The 22,590-nt window shown below is 47.4% G+C and overlaps 1 protein-coding gene across 5 annotated transcripts in view; it reads right to left on the bottom strand.

Moving 5' to 3' along the window:
• The window catches only part of LOC106565061 (dystroglycan 1), a 106,039-nt gene that overhangs the window by 73,798 nt on the left and 9,651 nt on the right, over positions 1-22,590 (bottom strand). The window contains exon 1 of one of the 5 annotated variants that reach the window (XM_014131688.2): positions 5,903-6,233. The exons of the other annotated variants lie outside the window; for them this stretch is intronic. The gene's annotated coding sequence lies outside the window, so the exon portion shown is untranslated. Of the gene's footprint in view, positions 1-5,902; positions 6,234-22,590 lie in introns of those variants that run through there. 5 annotated transcript variants of the gene reach the window in all.

The raw sequence follows: 22,590 nt of genomic DNA, 5'->3' as shown, positions 1-22,590 counted from the left end.
TAGTTAACCTCACATCTAGAACACTGATACACCCTGCTAAACCCTAGGTAACCTCACATCTAGAACACTGATACACCCTGCTAAACCCTAGGTAACCTCACATCTAGAACACTGATACACCCTGCTGAACCCTAGTTAACCTCACATCTAGAACACTGATACACCCTGCTAAACCCTAGTTAACCTCACATCTAGAACACTGATACACCCTGCTAAACCCTAGGTAACCTCACATCTAGAACACTGATACACCCTGCTAAACCCTAGTTAACCTCACATCTAGAACACTGATACACCCTGCTAAACCCTAGTTAACCTCACATCTAGAACACTGATACACCCTGCTAAACCCTAGTTAACCTCACATCCAGAACACTGATACACCCTGCTAAACCCTAGGTAACCTCACATCTAGAACACTGATACACCCTGCTAAACCCTAGGTAACCTCACATCTAGAACACTGATACACCCTGCTAAACCCTAGTTAACCTCACATCTAGAACACTGATACGCCCTGCTAAACCCTAGTTAACCTCACTGGAACACTGATACACCCTGCTGAACCCTAGTTAACCTCACATCTAGAACACTGATACACCCTGCTAAACCCTAGTTAACCTCACATCTAGAACACTGATACACCCTGCTAAACCCTAGGTAACCTCACATCTAGAACACTGATACACCCTGCTAAACCCTAGTTAACCTCACATCTAGAACACTGATACGCCCTGCTAAACCCTAGTTAACCTCACATCTAGAACACTGATACACCCTGCTAAACCCTAGGTAACCTCACATCTAGAACACTGATACACCCTGCTAAACCCTAGGTAACCTCACATCTAGAACACTGATACACCCTGCTAAACCCTAGGTAACCTCACATCTAGAACACTGATACACCCTGCTAAACCCTAGTTAACCTCACATCTAGAACACTGATACGCCCTGCTAAACCCTAGTTAACCTCACTGGAACACTGATACACCCTGCTGAACCCTAGTTAACCTCACATCTAGAACACTGATACACCCTGCTAAACCCTAGTTAACCTCACATCTAGAACACTGATACACCCTGCTAAACCCTAGGTAACCTCACATCTAGAACACTGATACACCCTGCTAAACCCTAGTTAACCTCACATCTAGAACACTGATACACCCTGCTAAACCCTAGTTAACCTCACATCTAGAACACTGATACACCCTGCTAAACCCTAGTTAACCTCACATCTAGAACACTGATACGCCCTGCTAAACCCTAGTTAACCTCACTGGAACACTGATACACCCTGCTGAACCCTAGTTAACCTCACATCTAGAACACTGATACACCCTGCTAAACCCTAGTTAACCTCACATCTAGAACACTGATACACCCTGCTAAACCCTAGGTAACCTCACATCTAGAACACGGATACACCCTGCTAAACCCTAGTTAACCTCACATCTAGAACACTGATACGCCCTGCTAAACCCTAGTTAACCTCACATCTAGAACACTGATACACCCTGCTAAACCCTAGTTAACCTCACATCTAGAACACTGATACACCCTGCTAAACCCTAGTTAACCTCACATCTAGAACACTGATACACCCTGCTAAACCCTAGGTAACCTCACATCTAGAACACTGATACACCCTGCTAAACCCTAGTTAACCTCACTGGAACACTGATACACCATGCTGAACCCTAGTTAACATCACATCTAGAACACTGATACACCCTGCTAAACCCTAGTTAACCTCACATCTAGAACACTGATACACCCTGCTAAACCCTAGGTAACCTCACATCTAGAACACTGATACACCCTGCTAAACCCTAGGTAACCTCACATCTAGAACACTGATACACCCTGCTGAACCCTAGTTAACCTCACATCTAGAACACTGATACACCCTGCTAAACCCTAGTTAACCTCACATCTAGAACACTGATACACCCTGCTAAACCCTAGGTAACCTCACATCTAGAACACTGATACACCCTGCTAAACCCTAGTTAACCTCACATCTAGAACACTGATACACCCTGCTAAACCCTAGTTAACCTCACATCTAGAACACTGATACACCCTGCTAAACCCTAGTTAACCTCACATCCAGAACACTGATACACCCTGCTAAACCCTAGGTAACCTCACATCTAGAACACTGATACACCCTGCTAAACCCTAGGTAACCTCACATCTAGAACACTGATACACCCTGCTAAACCCTAGTTAACCTCACATCTAGAACACTGATACGCCCTGCTAAACCCTAGTTAACCTCACTGGAACACTGATACACCCTGCTGAACCCTAGTTAACCTCACATCTAGAACACTGATACACCCTGCTAAACCCTAGTTAACCTCACATCTAGAACACTGATACACCCTGCTAAACCCTAGGTAACCTCACATCTAGAACACTGATACACCCTGCTAAACCCTAGTTAACCTCACATCTAGAACACTGATACGCCCTGCTAAACCCTAGTTAACCTCACATCTAGAACACTGATACACCCTGCTAAACCCTAGTTAACCTCACATCTAGAACACTGATACACCCTGCTAAACCCTAGTTAACCTCACATCTAGAACACTGATACACCCTGCTAAACCCTAGGTAACCTCACATCTAGAACACTGATACACCCTGCTAAACCCTAGTTAACCTCACATCTAGAACACTGATACGCCCTGCTAAACCCTAGTTAACCTCACATCTAGAACACTGATACACCCTGCTAAACCCTAGTTAACCTCACATCTAGAACACTGATACACCCTGCTAAACCCTAGGTAACCTCACATCTAGAACACTGATACACCCTGCTAAACCCTAGGTAACCTCACATCTAGAACACTGATACACCCTGCTAAACCCTAGGTAACCTCACATCTAGAACACTGATACACCCTGCTAAACCCTAGGTAACCTCACATCTAGAACACTGATACACCCTGCTAAACCCTAGTTAACCTCACATCTAGAACACTGATACGCCCTGCTAAACCCTAGTTAACCTCACTGGAACACTGATACACCCTGCTGAACCCTAGTTAACCTCACATCTAGGACACTGATACACCCTGCTAAACCCTAGTTAACCTCACATCTAGAACACTGATACACCCTGCTAAACCCTAGTTAACCTCACATCTAGAACACTGATACGCCCTGCTAAACCCTAGTTAACCTCACTGGAACACTGATACACCCTGCTGAACCCTAGTTAACCTCACATCTAGAACACTGATACACCCTGCTAAACCCTAGTTAACCTCACATCTAGAACACTGATACACCCTGCTAAACCCTAGTTAACCTCACTGGAACACTGATACACCCTGCTGAACCCTAGTTAACCTCACATCTAGGACACTGATACACCCTGCTAAACCCTAGTTAACCTCACATCTAGAACACTGATACACCCTGCTAAACCCTAGTTAACCTCACATCTAGAACACTGATACGCCCTGCTAAACCCTAGTTAACCTCACTGGAACACTGATACACCCTGCTGAACCCTAGTTAACCTCACATCTAGAACACTGATACACCCTGCTAAACCCTAGTTAACCTCACATCTAGAACACTGATACACCCTGCTAAACCCTAGGTAACCTCACATCTAGAACACTGATACACCCTGCTAAACCCTAGTTAACCTCACATCTAGAACACTGATACACCCTGCTAAACCCTAGTTAACCTCACATCTAGAACACTGATACACCCTGCTAAACCCTAGTTAACCTCACATCTAGAACACTGATACGCCCTGCTAAACCCTAGTTAACCTCACTGGAACACTGATACACCCTGCTGAACCCTAGTTAACCTCACATCTAGAACACTGATACACCCTGCTAAACCCTAGTTAACCTCACATCTAGAACACTGATACACCCTGCTAAACCCTAGGTAACCTCACATCTAGAACACTGATACACCCTGCTAAACCCTAGTTAACCTCACATCTAGAACACTGATACGCCCTGCTAAACCCTAGTTAACCTCACATCTAGAACACTGATACACCCTGCTAAACCCTAGTTAACCTCACATCTAGAACACTGATACACCCTGCTAAACCCTAGTTAACCTCACATCTAGAACACTGATACACCCTGCTAAACCCTAGCTAACCTCACATCTAGAACACTGATACACCCTGCTAAACCCTACTTAACCTCACATCTAGAACACTGATACACCCTGCTAAACCCTAGTTAACCTCACTAGAACACTGATACACCCTGCTAAACCCTAGTTAACCTCACATCTAGAACACTGATACACCCTGCTAAACCCTAGTTAACCTCACATCTAGAACACTGATACACCCTGCTAAACCCTAGTTAACCTCACATCTAGAACACTGATACACCCTGCTAAACCCTAGTTAACCTCACATCTAGAACACTGATACACCCTGCTAAACCCTAGTTAACCTCACATCTAGAACACTGATACACCCTGCTAAACCCTAGTTAACCTCACATCTAGAACACTGATACACCCTGCTAAACCCTAGTTAACCTCACATCTGGAGGAACTCGCTAATGGGTTTCCATCTTTAAGATAATTTAAGATCCACAAATCTAAATTAAGGTTCATGTTTATGGCTTTTTAGAGAAAGATGCAATAGCGGTGTTATCTGACCAGTGAGGAGCGAGGGAGCGAGGAGCGAGGGAGCGAGGGAGCGAGGGAGCGACGAGCGAGGGAGTCAGGAGCGAGGGAGCGAGGAGCGAGGGAGTCAGGAGCGAGGGAGCGAGGAGCGAGGGAGCGAGGAGCGAGGGAGTCAGGGAGTTACAGAATATTACAGTAGGACGGCAGTTGTTGCATTCAAGACAATGATGGAAATCTGTGTGTGTGTGTGTGTGTGTGTGTGTGTGTGTGTGTGTGTGTGTGTGTGTGTGTGTGTGTGTGTTGCACTAATCTGCAGGAGCAGAAGCAGAGAAAACAATTTGCCATGTTTCCTTTAAGGCAAGGGGGATGACAATAGCATTCAGGTTTAAAATAACCAGGGAAAGACAGTCTTCCCCCTTTCTCATTGAGTTGTGGTGGGAGGCTGTCTGCAAGATGAACTCCATTAAAACAACTGCTTTGTTTAGTGTGTACTGGCCTAAAGACAGATACAGCGGGAAGGTTTTAGACATGCTATGGAGGAGTGAAGAGGCCCGGGGGCAACACAACAGAGACTACAGACGGATGGGTGGATTACTGCAACTCTAAAAAGGGTATCTCTCTCTCTCTCTCTCGCTCAGAAAACAAAACTGTTTTTGCAAACAAACTATTCCCTTTGAAAAACACAAATCATATTTATTTAACATTTTACTTGTTGTATTTTTGTTCACCAAAACGCTGTAAAATGCCCAAGGTTTCGGAGAACACCAATTTCTGTGAGTGCTGTCTGCTAGTGCTTCCAAAAGTAGCTATGACAAAACACGTTAGCCTTCACTTCAGAAAACATCACATGTCAAGGTGTGAAGTGGAACTACAGCAGAAGTCCTTTTAAATGTAGAAAGCACAACTGGTTTGTTTGAACCAGGAGAGAGGCCACAACCTGCCCTAGCTAGCAGGAAATGTGTGCATGTGTAGGGAAAGGTGTGTGTGTGTGTGTGCGTGCGTGCGTGCGTGCATGTGTGAAATGGGATGCTTTGGGGTGAGCTGAAGAGGACAAACGGTTAACATTTCTGAACTGCCTCGAGCTGCCAAAGGGTCAACCTGGAATGCTATCTGGTACTCTGACAGAAAAGACCCCTCTGAGAACACAGAAACATGGTATAGAAGGTTGTAGGATACACATTAAATACAGACATAGGCTAGATGGTGAACTGTGTCCTTGTTGTTAGGCATCAAAGTGTTAAGTGATGTCTAAAACTATTACACTCCGTTCAGCCCGGTAGGACGATCTCCGTTCAGCCCGGTAGGACGATCTCCGTTCAGCCCAGTAGGACGATCTCCGTTCAGCCCGGTAGGACGATCTCCGTGCAGCCCGGTAGGACGATCTCCGTTCAGCCCGGTAGGACCATCTCCGTTCAGCCCGGTAGGACCATCTCCGTTCAGCCCGGTAGGACCATCTCCGTTCAGCCCGGTAGGACGATCTCCGTTCAGCCCGGTAGGACAATCTCCAATCAGCCCGGTAGGTCGATCTCTGTGTAGCCCGGTAGGTCGATCTCCGTGTAGCCCGGTAGGACGATCTCCGTTCAGCCCGGTAGGACGATCTCCGTTCAGCCCGGTAGGTCGATCTCCGTGTAGCCTGGTAGGTCGATCTCCGTTCAGCCCGGTAGGACGATCTCCGTTCAGCCCGGTAGGACGATCTCCGTTCAGCCCGGTAGGTCGATCTCTGTGTAGCCTGGTAGGTCGATCTCCGTGTAGCCTGGTAGGTTCATCATTTTAAACAATAATGAATGTTCAGTGCCAGACAGACACAAACATTAAGAGAGAAAACAACCCATTCTAAAAACAAAATCTAATGTAGCTAGGCTAAGCACCATAGCCTTTAGCTGCATACAGACTACACAGTTATTCTGCTAGTAGGTCTACTGTAACAATGCTTCATGTATGGCAGGGTTGAAGAGAGAACATCTGTCTGTAGATGTGGCACATCTGGGACGCATTTGGGAAGCAGACATGATGTGTGATGTGTCACTAAAGTGGCCACGGTCTTAGCCATCATAATAGCTGAGGTGTTGACGTGTTATCGCCACTAACCAAACAAGGTCTCTGTCGTCGCACATCGGATGTGCTGCTTCAGTCGCCAGAGTCAGGGTCAGCTCAACTGTGCCTGGCAGCCAGCCCTGGCTTCCTGGTTACACACCCACCCCAGCCCTGGCTTCCTAGTTACACACCCACCCCAGCCCTGGCTTCCTAGTTCCAGCCCTGGCTTCCAGGTTACACACCCACCCCAGCCCTGGCTTCCTAGTTACGCACCCACCCCAGCCCTGGCTTCCTAGTTACGCACCCACCCCAGCCCTGGCTTCCTAGTTACGCACCAACCCCAGTCCTGGCTTCCAGGTTACGCACCCACCACAGCCCTGGCTTCCAGGTTACGCACCCACCCCAGCCCTGGCTTCCAGGTTACGCACCCACCCCAGCCCTGGCTTCCTAGTTACGCACCCACCCCAGCCCTGGCTTCCTAGTTCCAGCCCTGGCTTCCGGGTTACACACCCACCCCAGCCCTGGCTTCCTAGTTACACACCCACCCCAGCCCTGGCTTCCTAGTTACACACCCACCCCAGCCCTGGCTTCCTGGTTACACACCCACCCCAGCCCTGGCTTCCAGGTTACACACCCACCCCAGCCCTGGCTTCCTAGTTACACACCCACCCCAGCCCTGGCTTCCTAGTTACACACCCACCCCAGCCCTGGCTTCCTAGTTACGCTACCACCCCAGCCCTGGCTTCCTAGTTACGCACCCACCCCAGCCCTGGCTTCCTAGTTACACGCCCACCCCAGCCCTGGCTTCCTAGTTACGCACCCACCCCAGCCCTGGCTTCCTAGTTACGCACCAACCCCAGCCCTGGTTTCCTAGTTACACGCCTGGCAGCCAGCCCTGGCTTCCAGGTTACACACCCACCCCAGCCTTGGCTTCCAGGTTACGCACCCACCCCAGCCCTGGCTTCCTAGTTACGCACCCACCCCAGCCCTGGCTTCCTAGTTACGCACCCACCCCAGCCCTGGCTTCCTAGTTACGCACCCACCCCAGCCCTGGCTTCCTAGTTACGCACCCACCCCAGCCCTGGCTTCCTAGTTACGCACCCACCCCAGCCCTGGCTTCCTAGTTACGCACCCACCCCAGCCCTGGCTTCCTAGTTACGCACCCACCCCAGCCCTGGCTTCCTAGTTACGCACCCACCCCAGCCCTGGCTTCCTGGTTACACACCCACCCCAGCTCTGGCTTCCAGGTTACACACCCACCCCAGCCCAGGCTTCCAGGTTACACACCCACCCCAGCCCTGGCTTCCAGGTTACACACCCACCCCAGCCCTGGCTTCCAGGTTACACACCCACCCCAGCCCTGGCTTCCAGGTTACACACCCACCCCAGCCCTGGCTTCCTAGTTACACACCCACCCCAGCCCTGGCTTCCTAGTTCCCCCCAGCCCTGGCTTCCAGGTTACACACCCACCCCAGCCCTGGCTTCCAGGTTACACACCCACCCCAGCCCTGGCTTCCAGGTTACACACCCACCCCAGCCCTGGCTTCCTAGTTACACACCCACCCCAGCCCTGGCTTCCTAGTTACACACCCACCCCAGCCCTGGCTTCCAGGTTACACACCCAACCCAGCCCTGGCTTCCAGGTTACACACCCACCCCAGCCCTGGCTTCCAGGTTACACACCCACCCCAGCCCTGGCTTCCAGGTTACACACCCACCCCAGCCCTGGCTTCCTAGTTACACACCCACCCCAGCCCTGGCTTCCTAGTTCCAGCCCTGGCTTCCAGGTTACACACCCACCCCAGCCCTGGCTTCCAGGTTACACACCCACCCCAGCCCTGGCTTCCAGGTTACACACCCACCCCAGCCCTGGCTTCCTAGTTACACACCCACCCCAGCCCTGGCTTCCTAGTTACACACCCACCCCAGCCCTGGCTTCCTAGTTACACACCCACCCCAGCCCTGGCTTCCAGGTTACACACCCAACCCAGCCCTGGCTTCCAGGTTACCCCCCCCCCAAACCGTTGGTGAGATGTTGACCCACAGAAAGGACCAACCATGAGGAAGGTAGACCTGTAATCTAGTGTTGCGTGGTTGCTACTTTATTTTCAGTAAATGTGTGTGAGTCAGCTATACAGGGCTAGTCTCTTTCTAAGATTTAAACATTACATCATTAGACCACCTTTCTGCCAGGTGAAAAATCAATCTAGATATTTCAATCCTGTGAACGTCACTCTGTCTCTCCAACGTAAGCAAGAAAGGCCTTAACCTAACGCTGAGTGGTGCAGTTCGGTGAGTCATCGCAGGCAGCATTGTGACTACTGATGCTCTGATTGAAGGAATGCATGTTGTCGTCTGTGTTCTGTGAGGAGGCCTTCACAGTAAAACACATGGCCCATTCTGTCTGACCTTCACTAACCTGACAGAACAGGCCCCAAAAAACCCACAAAAACAAACATCTGAGGTTTCTTTCTTTCTGGTCCTGAGGAGACAAAAATAAATAACTGTTAGGGTCCGTTTCCCTTCTGCGCCGTTCCACCGGTTCCCCTCTGCGCCGTTCCACCGGTTCCCCTCTGCGCCGTTCCACCGGTTCCCCTCTGCGCCGTTCCACCGGTTCCCTTCTGCGCCGTTCCACCGGTTCCCTTCTGCGCCGTTCCACCGGTTCTCTTCTGCGCCGTTCCACCGGTTCCCTTCTGCGCCGTTCCACCGGTTCCCTTCTGCGCCGTTCGACCGGTTCCCTTCTGCGCCGTTCGACCGGTTCCCTTCTCCGATCCAGTAAATGTGGAGTTGTTAAGATGGAGTGTCGGCTTGTTAACGTCGCACCACAGACTCTCCTTTCTACTTCCCCTGAAGACGGGATTATCACTAGCTCTTTTTAAACAGAAGACAAAATGGTGCATGCTGGGTCTTTCTCTGTCTGGTGTGTCTGGACGAAAGCCTTTACTTAGGCTGTGTCAATGTGTGAGTGTGTTTGAACCAATAGAGGACTGTGTGTGATTGTGTGTATGTGCGTGTCTGTTCACGCGTGCATAGCCACTGTGTATGTTGAGGGGGGGGGGTGACAACGAATGAGTGAGTAAAGTAAAGCTCTCAAAACGAGGAACAATGTCCTCTATTTAAGTGTAAAGACACAGGTCAGTGTGAAAACAGAGCTGTTTAACTGTGAGAAGTAGAATAGCCATGTCCTCTATTTAAGTGTAAAGACACAGGTCAGTGTGAAAACAGAGCTGTTTAACTGTGAGAAGTAGCATAGCCATGTCCTCTATTTAAGTGTAAAGACACAGGTCAGTGTGAAAACAGAGCTGTTTAACTGTGAGAAGTAGCATAGCCATGTCCTCTGCTGCCACATCTCTATTGTCTAGGCAAAGTACCAAAACGGGACTTTCACTTTACAGCGCCATTTGGGACACAAGCAGAGGCTCATGTCTTCAATACCACTAGCCAGGTGGAAGATGTCATTGCTTACCCCTATCAAAAACAGAGAATAAGCATGGCTGGTTAGCTAATTTAACCTTTAAATTTATACATTCTCAAAAATCTAGTTCACAAAACAAGGCCTATACTACTCTACCTACCAAGGGTCCATTAATAGAATATAACTTCATTGTCCATCCAGGGTTACACGATATGGGCCATTTAAAAAAAATATATATTGCGATTTGACTTGCAATTTAGATTAAAACACTTGGGTGAACTGTTGGAATCCTAGACATACAATGATTTACGCTAGGCCTTTTCACACCGCATTGTGCTTAGCCCTGTGCTAGCTTATCCCCCAGGCTAGACTGTCCCCGTGCTATCTTATCCCCCAGGCTAGACTGTCACCGGGCTATCTTAGCTTGTGTTCACACAAGCATTTGTTAACCCTGGGCTAAGCTTTAGCCCTGGGCTAAGTATTCACACTTGTATTCCAAAGCCATAGAATAACGGACAAACACAACATGCAACCAACATTCTCTCTCTGCAACGTGACCAATGTTCTAAACAATAAGGTATTTATTAAGACGTGAAGTCCTCTGCTTCTGGCCTAACAATTGATTTCCAACAGTGATGGTTTGTATAAACCTTGCTGTCTTACCTGTCCGACATCGGAAACAATGTTTCACTTTAAAAAAATGTTGATCTCGCCCCTGTACAGAGAATGCTGTGAACGAATGAGACATCGACTTTTGTGATCCAGGTTGAAATCATGCAACAGTATTATTATTATTATTATTATTATGGATATATCCAATTAAAAATGTCAATACAAAAGCTATGAATACAGAGGGAAACGGAGCGTTTTCTGCCCTTCCAGCTGTTGAGTTTGTAGCTTTAGTTTTAAGTGAGAAGACATTAGCCAGCCTGCATAGCAACCATTTTTGTAAGTCATGGCAACCAATGTTATTGCACAAATTAAAATATTTTGGTTTCTGTCCTCAAATGGAAGGATTAGATAATATAAAATTGACTTATCAAAATAAATGCACAAAACGTATTACAGCCATCACCAGCATACAGCCATCACCAGCATACAGCCATCACCAGCATACAGCCATCACCAGCATACAGCCATCACCAGCATATGGTGATTGGACGCATTCTAGGTGTTGTTTTCGACCCCCATTTCACACCGGCTATTTTGGCACCGTGTTTTTTTGTTGGGGGGGTGAACCCTGGGCTAAGGTTGGTGCTATCCCACTTTACAATGTACAAGTGTGAACACTCGCTTTAAGCCCTGGGCTAAGGTTGGTGCTATCCCACTTTACAATGTACAAGTGTGAACACTCGCTTTAAGCCCTGGGCTAAGGCGCAGTGTGGAACGCGCCTATTAAAAAGCAAAAGATGAAAGCAGCATTGTTCCTTGTTTGGACCAAAATCGGGTTGACTGCATGACCTAACAGAACAGCGTGCAAACTGATAGTGACTAACAGAGAAGAGGAGGAGCTGAGCTGCTTGAGTGACAGGGGGCGGGGCTTGGTGTGTTTTTGCGGAAGCAGCCGCAAGAGAGTCAACTAATAAAAATGTACTTTACGCACAGCTGAGTGACGTTTCAACATGTTGAATGTGATAAGGACATCTTGCGATAAGGATATCTTGCGATATGGATTAAGGATATCTTGCGATAAGGATATCTTGCGATAAGGATATCTTGCGATAAGGATTAAGGATATCTTGCGATAAGGATATCTTGCGATAAGGATATCTTGCGATAAGGATTAAGGATATCTTGCGATAAGGATTAAGGATATCTTGCGATAAGGATATGTTGCGATAAGGATTAAGGAAAGCTTGCGATAAGGATATCTTGCGATAAGGATTAAGGATATCTTGCGATAAGGATATCTTGCGATAAGGATTAAGGATATCTTGCGATAAGGATATCTTGCGATAAGGATTAAGGATATCTTGCGATAAGGATATCTTGCGATAAGGATATCTTGCGATAAGGATTAAGGATATCTTGCGATAAGGATATCTTGAGATAAGGATTAAGGATATCTTGCGATAAGGATATGTTGCGATAAGGATTAAGGATATCTTGCGATAAGGATATCTTGCGATAAGGATTAAGGATATCTTGCGATAAGGATATCTTGCGATAAGGATTAAGGATATCTTGCGATAAGGATATCTTGCGATAAGGATATCTTGCGATAAGGATTAAGGATATCTTGCGATAAGGATATCTTGCGATAAGGATATCTTGCGATAAGGATTAAGGATATCTTGCGATAAGGATATCTTGAGATAAGGATTAAGGATATCTTGCGATAAGGATATGTTGCGATAAGGATTAAGGATATCTTGCGATAAGGATATCTTGCGATAAGGATTAAGGATATCTTGCGATAAGGATATCTTGCGATAAGGATTAAGGATATCTTGCGATAAGGATATCTTGCGATAAGGATTAAGGATATCTTGCGATAAGGATATCTTGCGATAAGGATTAAGGATATCTTGCGATAAGGATATCTTGCGATATGAGAAAAAGAAGGGAGAAAAAAAGAGTCCATTTTAAAATGGCAAACCAGTCATTTGTTTACGTTCCAAATGACAACCTATTCTGTATTTAGTGCACTACTTTTGACCAGGGTCTATAGGGAAAATAGTGCACTATATAGGGAATAAGGTGCCATTTGGGATACATCATCCTACATGGCAGACACCCTTTCATGTTGAACACACTAGGAAATGAACTCCATCGCCCTGGAAACATCTGACCTGGTACAGGCCTATATTATAACAAGTCTTTCCTCTATGCTAAAGGCTACCAGATATTAAAAAAAAGGTATTTTAGTTCATTATCAATGTGGTTTGCTGGTGCATTCAGAACTGTTCTAGGTGGCCTACGTTAAAACACCTCAATGCCAATGGATAGGCCTAAATAATGACTGGATAAGCCAGTGTGTTGTTAAAAATCGGTTGATTTATAAGTAGGCCTAACTTTACAGTTGGGGAAAAAAAGGGGCCATTCACTTGGCTACCTTCACTAGTAATAACAATATACAGGCCTAAACAATGTTTTTAACCACAGGGTTTCAAGATCAGGCTCAGAATCACACAACTACCCTCCTGATACCCCCCTCTCCTGATACCCCTCCCCCTCCTCCTGACCCCCCCTTCCCCTCCTCCTGATACCCCCCTCTCCTGATACCCCCCTCTGCTGATACCCCTCCCCCTCCTCCTGACCCCCCTTCCCCTCCTCCTGATACCCCCCCTCTCCTGATACCCCCCTCTGCTGATACCCCTCCCCTCCTCCTGATACCCCCCTCTCCTGATACCCCCCTCTCCTGATACCCCTCCCCCTCCTCCTGATACCCCCCTCTCCTGATACCCCCCCTCTGCTGATACCCCTCCCCCTCCTCCTGATACCCCCCTCTCCTGATACCCCCCCTCTCCTGATACCCCTCCCCCTCCTCCTGACCCCCCCTTCCACTCCTCCTGATACCCCCCCTCTCCTGATACCCCCCCTCTCCTGATACCCCTCCCCCTCCTCCTGATACCCCCCCTCTCCTGATACCCCCCCTCCCTTCTCCTGACATCTAGTTCACCACACACACACACTCCTCCACTTCAACAAACAGGACCATTCAGAGACATCAAAGAACACCTCTATGCATTGACTGCGCAGTGCTGTGGAATTAAGCATCTCGCTACATGACTCCTGGTGAGCTTGTCACTGTTGACAGAGGCTCAATGCTAAAAGCTGCTCTCAGTTAAGAATATTAGTTATGGCGGATTATCTATAGAGAGAATTATGAGATCAGATAATATAGGATAAGATGGTTATAATGACTCCTAAAAACACAATCAGGACGTTACACACAGACACAACGACAATAGACGAGAATAACACAGATCCAGCATATATATTTCTGCTTTAACAACTTGCCACTTCTTACAGATACAGTATGGAAGTTTAGCCTAATTGCTAGGCTAATTGTTTACGTCAAAAAATGTTGGATTGAGTGTTGGCTGCACGCTTCAATAGACCTTTCAGAGTTTTGTAGCTTTTGTTATTCTATAAAAGATGCAGGATGAATCATAAAAAAAACAGAACAGTTGTAGATGTCTGAAAATGCTTCATCCACATTTTTGTTAAGTGGGAGACAAAGAAAGCCTTCTGTCAGATTGATGTCTCAACTATGGTTGAGTAGGCCTCAGCCTACTTTTACGGCTACAATGAACACACTGTTTTGGAATACCAGAGGAAATGCAAACTATTGCCGTTTCAGCCAATAATCGCTCCCGCCTTTGTACTTAGTCTGTCTATACAAAAAAAAAGTACACTGTCCATGAATCATTTTGAAAAAGGTATTGAATAACCTAAGTTAAAAGGTATTTAAAAAAATATATATGTTTAAGAAATATTGATTAGCAGAGAGAAAAAAGAAAAAATAATCTATAAAATGCCTTGCCCATAAAGTGTTTAGCCTACAGTACAAAGTAAACAACATGTTTACATTAAGCCTTGAGAAACAAACCAGTAGGGATAGGACAATAGAAGTATCACGCTATTTCTGTCCCCCCATGGCTAAAATGAAAAACATGAAGCAGATGAAACTATTCGTTCCTTTAAAAACCAGCTGTATGATGTAAAATATTGTGTGCTGTAGCATGGAAAAGACATGCATTTGACTCTGGCTGACAATAGAATGATGTCTGCTTCCAACATTAGAGCTGTTTTTCTTTGACGGGGGGGGACGGGGACGGGGGACTGGGACAGGGGACGAAGGGGACGAAGGGGACGAAGGGGACGGGGGAGGCGAGGACGGGGGACTGGGACGGGGACGGGGACGAAGGGGACGGGGAGGCGAGGACGGGGGACTGGGACGGGGACGAAGGGGACGGGGACGAAGGGGACGGGGGGGCGAGGACGGGGGGACTGGGACGGGGACGGGGACGGGGACGGACGGGGGGCGAACGAGGACGGGGGGACGGGGGACGGGGGACGTATATAGTTATATCTCAGGATATTATTTTTGACAATATATTGTATCGTTTTGACAATATCTCAATATTATTTTTGTGATAGTTGGCTGTACCAAAACTCCAGCATTTTTTCCTTCATAGCTTGTTCTCCAGCTTCTTTTTAAAATAGGGAGACAATTTGTTTACAGCCATTTTATTGCCATGATTGATCATCTTCTCATGACTCTCTCTTGTCCCTCTGCAGCAGACATATGGTGAGCAATACATGCATGTTTGGAACACCGAATCGCAATGAAATCACAGTATCGAATCGCAATACATATAGAATCGTGACAATCACAATACATATAGAATCGTGACAATCACAATACATATAGAATCGTGACAATCACAATACATATAGAATCGTGACAATCACAATACATATAGAATCGTGACAATCACAATACATATAGAATCGTGACAATCACAATACATATAGAATCGTGACAATCACAATACATATAGAATCGTGACGTCCCTGGCAAATTCCCAGCCCTACTGTTTTCCTAAATAAGTCACGTTCGCTTCGTGTTTTGTTTCCTTGCTACGATACTAACGAGAATCGCAATATTGGTATCGTCCCAACCCTGCAATTGGAGCTGATGATCTCAAGAGACTTCAATGTGCTGATTCAGCTTCCTTAGAGATCTTCTAAAGAGTAGCCTAACAGTCTGTACAGAACCAGTCCCATCCTAACCGTCTGTACAGAACCAGTCCCATCCTAACAGTCTGTACAGAACCTGTCCCATCCTAACCTACAGAACTAGTCCCATCCTAACAGTTTGTACAGAACCAGTCCCATCCTAACAGTCTGTACAGAACCTGTCCCATCCTAACCTACAGAACTAGTCCCATCCTAACCGTCTGTACAGAACCAGTCCCATCCTAACCGTCTGTACAGAACTAGTCCCATCCTAACCTACAGAACCAGTCCCATCCTAACAGTTTGTACAGAACCAGTCCCATCCTAACAGTCTGTAAAGAACCTGTCCCATCCTAACATACAGAACTAGTCCCATCCTAACCGTCTGTACAGAACCAGTCCCATCCTAACCGTCTGTACAGAACTAGTCCCATCCTAACCTACAGAACTAGTCCCATCCTAACAGTCTGTACAGAACCAGTCCCATCCTAACAGTCTGTACAGAACCAGTCCCATCCTAACCTACAGAACCAGTCCCATCCTAACAGTCTGTACAGAACTAGACCCATCCTAACCTACAGAACCAGTCCCATCCTAACCGTCTGTACAGAACCAGTCCCATCCTAACCGTCTGTACAGAACTAGTCCCATCCTAACCTACAGAACCAGTCCTATCCTAACCTACAGAACCAGTCCCATCCTAACCGTCTGTACAGAACTAGTCCCATCCTAACCGTCTGTACAGAACCAGTCCCATCCTAACAGTCTGTACAGAACTAGTCCCATCCTAACAGTCTGTACAGAACCAGTCCCATCCTAACCGTCTGTACAGAACTAGTCCCATCCTAACCTACAGAACTAGTCCCATCCTAACCTACAGAACCAGTCCCATCCTAACAGTCTGTACAGAACCAGTCCCATCCTAACCTACAGAACTAGTCCCATCCTAACAGTCTGTACAGAACTAGTCCCATCCTAACAGTCTGTACAGAACCAGTCCCATCCTAACAGTCTGTACAGAACCAGTCCCATCCTAACAGTCTGTACAGAACTAGTCCCATCCTAACCTACAGAACCAGTCCCATCCTAACCTACAGAACCAGTCCCATCCTAACCGTCTATACAGAACCAGTCCCATCCTAACCGTCTGTACAGAACCAGTCCCATCCTAACCTACAGAACCAGTCCCATCCTAACAGTCTGTACAGAACCAGTCCCATCCTAACAGTCTGTACAGAACTAGTCCCATCCTAACCGTCTGTACAGAACCAGTCCCATCCTAACAGTCTGTACAGAACCAGTCCCATCCTAACAGTCTGTACAGAACTAGTCCCATCCTAACAGTCTGTACAGAACTAGTCCCATCCTAACCTACAGAACCAGTCCCATCCTAACCTACAGAACCAGTCCCATCCTAACCGTCTGTACAGAACCAGTCCCATCCTAACAGTCTGTACAGAACCAGTCCCATCCTAACCTACAGAACCAGTCCCATCCTAACCTACAGAACCTGTCCCATCCTAACCTACAGAACTAGTCCCATCCTAACCGTCTGTACAGAACCAGTCCCATCCTAACCGTCTGTACAGAACTAGTCCCATCCTAACCTACAGAACCAGTCCCATCCTAACCTACAGAACTAGTCCCATCCTAACAGTCTGTACAGAACCAGTCCCATCCTAACAGTCTGTACAGAACCAGTCCCATCCTAACCTACAGAACCAGTCCCATCCTAACCTACAGAACCAGTCCCATCCTAACCGTCTGTACAGAACCAGTCCCATCCTAACCGTCTGTACAGAACTAGTCCCATCCTAACCTACAGAACCAGTCCCATCCTAACCGTCTGTACAGAACCAGTCCCATCCTAACCTACAGAACCAGTCCCATCCTAACCTACAGAACCAGTCCCATCCTAACCGTCTGTACAGAACCAGTCCCATCCTAACCGTCTGTACAGAACTAGTCCCATCCTAACCTACAGAACCAGTCCCATCCTAACCTACAGAACCAGTCCCATCCTAAACGTCTGTACAGAACCAGTCCTATCCTAACCTACAGAACCAGTCCCATCCTAACCGTCTGTACAGAACTAGTCCCATCCTAACCTACAGAACCAGTCCCATCCTAACCGTCTGTACAGAACCAGTCCCATCCTAACCTACAGAACCAGTCCCATCCTAACCTACAGAACCAGTCCCATCCTAACCGTCTGTACAGAACCAGTCCCATCCTAACCGTCTGTACAGAACTAGTCCCATCCTAACCTACAGAACCAGTCCCATCCTAACCTACAGAACCAGTCCCATCCTAAACGTCTGTACAGAACCAGTCCTATCCTAACCTACAGAACCAGTCCCATCCTAACAGTCTGTACAGAACCAGTCCCATCCTAACCTACAGAACTAGTCCCATCCTAACAGTCTGTACAGAACCAGTCCCATCCTAACCTACAGAACCAGTCCTATCCTAACCGTCTGTACAGAACCAGTCCCATCCTAACAGTCTGTACAGAACCAGTCCCATCCTAACCTACAGAACCAGTCCCATCCTAACCTACAGAACCAGTCCCATCCTAACAGTCTGTACAGAACCAGTCCCATCCTAACAGTCTGTACAGAACTAGTCCTATCCTAACAGTCTGTACAGAACCAGTCCCATCCTAACAGCCTGTACAGAACCAGTCCCATCCTAACAGTCTGTACAGAACCAGTCCCATCCTAACCGTCTGTACAGAACCAGTCCCATCCTAACAGTCTGTACAGAACCAGTCCCATCCTAACCTACAGAACTAGTCCCATCCTAACAGTCTGTACAGAACCAGTCCCATCCTAACCGTCTGTACAGAACCAGTCCTATCCTAACCGTCTGTACAGAACCAGTCCCATCCTAACAGTCTGTACAGAACCAGTCCCATCCTAACCTACAGAACCAGTCCCATCCTAACCTACAGAACCAGTCCCATCCTAACCGTCTGTACAGAACTAGTCCCATCCTAACAGTCTGTACAGAACCAGTCCCATCCTAACCTACAGAACCAGTCCCATCCTAACAGTCTGTACAGAACCAGTCCCATCCTAACAGTCTGTACAGAACCAGTCCCATCCTACCCTACAGAACTAGTCCCATCCTAACAGTCTGTACAGAACCAGTCCCATCCTAACAGTCTGTAAAGAACTAGTCCCATCCTAACAGTCTGTACAGAACTAGTCCCATCCTAACAGTCTGTACAGAACCAGTCCCATCCTAACCTACAGAACCAGTCCCATCCTAACCTACAGAACTAGTCCCGTCCTAACAGTCTGTACAGAACCAGTCCCATCCTAACAGTCTGTGCAGAACTAGTCCCATCCTAACAGTCTGTACAGAACCAGTCCCATCCTACCCTACAGAACTAGTCCCATCCTAACAGTCTGTACAGAACCAGTCCCATCCTAACAGTCTGTAAAGAACTAGTCCCATCCTAACAGTCTGTACAGAACTAGTCCCATCCTAACAGTCTGTACAGAACCAGTCCCATCCTAACCTACAGAACTAGTCCCATCCTAACAGTCTGTACAGAACCAGTCCCATCCTAACCTACAGAACCAGTCCCATCCTAACCTACAGAACCAGTCCCATCCTAACCGTCTGTACAGAACCAGTCCCATCCTAACCGTCTGTACAGAACTAGTCCCATCCTAACCTACAGAACCAGTCCTATCCTAACCTACAGAACCAGTCCCATCCTAACCGTCTGTACAGAACCAGTCCCATCCTAACCGTCTGTACAGAACCAGTCCCATCCTAACCGTCTGTACAGAACCAGTCTCATCCTAACCGTCTGTACAGAACCAGTCTCATCCTAACAGTCTGTACAGAACCAGTCCCATCCTAACCGTCTGTACAGAACTAGTCCCATCCTAACCTACAGAACCAGTCCTATCCTAACCTACAGAACCAGTCCCATCCTAACCGTCTGTACAGAACCAGTCCCATCCTAACCGTCTGTACAGAACTAGTCCCATCCTAACCTACAGAACCAGTCCCATCCTAACCGTCTGTACAGAACCAGTCCCATCCTAACCTACAGAACCAGTCCCATCCTAACAGTCTGTACAGAACCAGTCCCATCCTAACCTACAGAACCAGTCCCATCCTAACCTACAGAACCAGTCCCATCCTAACAGTCTGTACAGAACCAGTCCCATCCTAACAGTCTGTACAGAACCAGTCCCATCCTAACCTACAGAACTAGTCCCATCCTAACAGTCTGTACAGAACCAGTCCCATCCTAACAGTCTGTACAGAACCAGTCCCATCCTAACCTACAGAACCAGTCCCATCCTAACAGTCTGTACAGAACCAGTCCCATCCTAACCTACAGAACCAGTCCCATCCTAACCTACAGAACCAGTCCCATCCTAACCTACAGAACTAGTCCCATCCTAACAGTCTGTACAGAACCAGTCCCATCCTAACAGTCTGTACAGAACCAGTCCCATCCTAACCTACAGAACCAGTCCCATCCTAACCGTCTGTACAGAACCAGTCCCATCCTAACCTACAGAACCAGTCCCATCCTAACCTACAGAACCAGTCCCATCCTAACCTACAGAACCAGTCCCATCCTAACAGTCTGTACAGAACCAGTCCCATCCTAACAGTCTGTAAAGAACTAGTCCCATCCTAACAGTCTGTACAGAACTAGTCCCATCCTAACAGTCTGTACAGAACCAGTCCTATCCTAACCTACAGAACCAGTCCCATCCTAACCTACAGAACTAGTCCCGTCCTAACAGTCTGTACAGAACCAGTCCCATCCTAACAGTCTGTGCAGAACTAGTCCCATCCTAACAGTCTGTACAGAACCAGTCCCATCCTAACCTACAGAACTAGTCCCATCCTAACAGTCTGTACAGAACCAGTCCCATCCTAACCTACAGAACCAGTCCCATCCTAACCTACAGAACTAGTCCATCCTAACCTACAGAACTAGTCCCATCCTAACCTACAGAACCAGTCCTATCCTAACAGTCTGTACAGAACTAGTCCCATCTTAACAGTCTGTACAGAACCAGTCCCATCCTAACAGTCTGTACAGAACTAGTCCCATCCTAACCTACAGAACCAGTCCCATCCTAACCTACAGAACCAGTCCCATCCAAACCTACAGAACCAGTCCCATCCTAACAGTCTGTACAGAACCAGTCCCATCCTAACCTACAGAACTAGTCCTATCCTAACAGTCTGTACAGAACCAGTCCCATCCTAACAGTCTGTACAGAACTAGTCCCATCCTAACAGTCTGTACAGAACCAGTCCCATCCTAACCTACAGAACCAGTCCCAGCCTAACCTACAGAACTAGTCCCATCCTAACAGTCTGTACAGAACCAGTCCCATCCTAACCTACAGAACTAGTCCCATCCTAACAGTCTGTACAGAACCAGTCCCATCCTAACCTACAGAACTAGTCCCATCCTAACAGTCTGTACAGAACCAGTCCCATCCTAACCTACAGAACCAGTCCCATCCTAACAGTCTGTACAGAACTAGTCCCATCCTAACCTACAGAACCAGTCCCATCCTAACCGTCTGTACAGAACCTGTCCCATCCTAACCTACAGAACTAGTCCCATCCTAACCGTCTGTACAGAACCAGTCCCATCCTAACAGTCTGTACAGAACCAGTCCCATCCTAGCCTACAGAACCAGTCCCATCCTAACAGTCTGTACAGAACTAGTCTCATCCTAACAGTCTGTACAGAACCAGTCCCATCCTAACAGTCTGTACAGAACTAGTCCCATCCTAACCTACAGAACCAGTCCCATCCTAACCTACAGAACCAGTCCCATCCAAACCTACAGAACTAGTCCTATCCTAACAGTCTGTACAGAACCAGTCCCATCCTAACCTACAGAACTAGTCCCATCCTAACAGTCTGTACAGAACCAGTCCCATCCTAACCTACAGAACCAGTCCCATCCTAACCTACAGAACCAGTCCCATCCTAACCGTCTGTACAGAACCAGTCCCATCCTAACAGTCTGTACAGAACCAGTCCCATCCTAACAGTCTGTACAGAACTAGTCCCATCCTAACCTACAGAACCAGTCCCATCCTAACCTACAGAACCAGTCCCATCCAAACCTACAGAACTAGTCCCATCCTAACAGTCTGTACAGAACCAGTCCCATCCTAACCTACAGAACCAGTCCCATCCTAACAGTCTGTAAAGAACTAGTCCCATCCTAACAGTCTGTACAGAACTAGTCCCATCCTAACAGTCTGTACAGAACCAGTCCCATCCTAACCTACAGAACTAGTCCCATCCTAACAGTCTGTACAGAACCAGTCCTATCCTAACCTACAGAACCAGTCCCATCCTAACCTACAGAACTAGTCCCATCCTAACAGTCTGTACAGAACCAGTCCCATCCTAACAGTCTGTGCAGAACTAGTCCCATCCTAACAGTCTGTACAGAACCAGTCCCATCCTAACAGTCTGTACAGAACCAGTCCCATCCTAACAGTCTGTACAGAACCAGTCCCATCCTAACCTACAGAACTAGTCCCATCCTAACAGTCTGTACAGAACCAGTCCTATCCTAACCTACAGAACCAGTCCCATCCTAACCTACAGAACTAGTCCCATCCTAACAGTCTGTACAGAACCAGTCCCATCCTAACCTACAGAACCAGTCCCATCCTAACAGTCTGTACAGAACTAGTCCCATCCTAACCTACAGAACCAGTCCCATCCTAACCGTCTGTACAGAACCTGTCCCATCCTAACCTACAGAACTAGTCCCATCCTAACCGTCTGTACA

Source organism: Salmo salar, chromosome ssa12 (assembly GCF_905237065.1).
Source record: "Salmo salar chromosome ssa12, Ssal_v3.1, whole genome shotgun sequence".
In the NCBI taxonomy this organism is placed as follows: Eukaryota; Metazoa; Chordata; class Actinopteri; order Salmoniformes; family Salmonidae; genus Salmo; species Salmo salar.
This window is presented reverse-complemented; position numbering and strand designations above follow the sequence as displayed.